Consider the following 2,125-nt stretch of genomic DNA (forward strand, 5'->3'; position numbering starts at 1 on the left):
GGCTTTGCCTGCAGCATTGGACTTGCAGAATGAACTTTGTCCAAGTTCAAATGTGTTTTCTATACCAGCTTGTGCCTGTCACGTTAGCAGGTGTTTGCAATTAAGGTAATTGTGTTACAATATGAAGTTTGAAGAGATTTCTTGTTAAAGTTGCACTAGCTGGATTTGAACCCTGATCTCCCACATGAAAGCCCACAGTGCTCATCATGAGACTATAGGAGATGTGGCAGAGGACAATGTATACAGAAAAAGTTTACCTTGCCAATGTAATTATTGACACTTAAGTGCAATATATTACAGCAATAGGACAACATAAAGACAGTATTACAGTTTTATTTATTAAAATACAATCATATTAATATTGTAATCACTGAAGTACTGAGTTTAAATATTATAAAACTATGGTGCAGTACCATATTGTGTAGATGCAGCAGGGGGCAGTATTGGACCAATACAAGGCTCCATTGACTGTCATTATAGTTTATTAAACATTAATATTTCAAAAACTATAAGTTTTACAGGCACCAAAAGGCATAGCCATCATTTGGGACAGGGGCTTTACAGATATAAATTACAATGGCAGCTCTAGGACAAAGTATGCAGGAGGAGAAGCATGGCAAAGTTGAGATGACTTGGATGGGAATCACAATAGTGATTGTGATTGCCAATGCAATGTACACTGATAACTGAATGTGTACAGTATCTACTGCAGATTAGCTTTTTGGATTCAGTCCCGTTCAAGATGGCTGCCAATCTGTGACCAAGCGACTTCAGCAAACACAAAATTACGAGACGATTGGTGAGGCATTTTTAAAATTACCTTCAGTTCAGTCAGGTTATTTGAAGACAGTTATGGAGAAACAAGTCAAAACAGGCAGCAAGTGATCCATTACATCAAGAAGGATTCAGAATTGGATTACTGTCATATGGAGGTTAACACAAGTCAACTAAGTAAAGAAATTCTTAGGATGAGAAATATGGTTCAGCTCTATTAAAAAAAGAAGTAGGCTACTAATCACAAGAAATGAAAGTAAAAAATCTAAGAGCAAGAAATGCAAGCCCTTTAACTTATTTCATTTACTTGATTTTATCATTTATTAAACAAGGCTCCATAGTTCAGGGTGTGGTTTGTGGGTTTTTTCTTTTGTCTAACATGATTTTAATCGTTTCAGGTATTGTAATTTTTTCCCACAGCAGAACCACCACAAGACAAAAGTTCAGTCCAAAAAGGAAGAATGTGCTCTCTGCTACTCTCTGTGCTCTTCAGCATCATGGTAATATAAACCTGTAACACACTGTGATGTTTTTGTTTATTTGTTGTTTTAAATGCAGATGGTTTGACAAAAAAAAACAGGAAGCTTTATTTTGTCATTTTAAACGGTTTGCTTGTTGATTTAGCTGCATCGGATGCTGACAACTCTTGTTAGCAGACAGGCTTTCTCTTTATCCTCCCTGACCCAAAGCACAAGAATAACAAATAATACTCACCAGCTTCAAGACAAGATCCCCTTGTTGTGTTCTGCAGTCCTCCCCGGTGCTGAGGGGCTGCTGACTGAGCCTCAGTGAGGAAATCAAAAGCTTCTTTGCTGCAGAGTGCAGCAGACAGTGAAAAGAATGTGAGCTGCAGAATGACTCAGGAAATGGGTGGTGATTCTGAGTAAATGAAACCTAAAGCAGCTCAAACAGAATCTGGTCACACTTACTGTTTTTAATGTACTTACTGAGAGGAATTACTGACAAACAATGCAAATAAATAAAACATTAGGTATTAAAACCCTGCCTGAATAAAAAAGGTTTCTAGATTTAAAAAGACCCAGGTCAGTGATGGAGCATGTGTTCTGAGAAACCTGGTTTCTAGTCTGGGTGCTGCAACTGAAAAGACCCGGGTCTGTGTTTGGACCTCATCTGCCACTCTTTTAACTGTGGGTCTTAACCTGAATGTCAGAGAACCAAAAATAGGAGCATCACCAAAAAAAAATGATGCCTGTCGTCTTTTCTTCGTTTAAAAACAAGATGGTTTGATTGAGCCACGATTTAAAGGGGCAACAGTGTGTGCTTCTCAGGCATAGATTTAAATTCTATATCATAAAGTATCTATGTTACCTTCAGTTGTTATTAAAATAAG

The sequence above is a fragment of the Austrofundulus limnaeus genome, unplaced genomic scaffold, assembly GCF_001266775.1.
Source record: "Austrofundulus limnaeus strain Quisiro unplaced genomic scaffold, Austrofundulus_limnaeus-1.0 Scaffold609, whole genome shotgun sequence".
In the NCBI taxonomy this organism is placed as follows: Eukaryota; Metazoa; Chordata; class Actinopteri; order Cyprinodontiformes; family Rivulidae; genus Austrofundulus; species Austrofundulus limnaeus.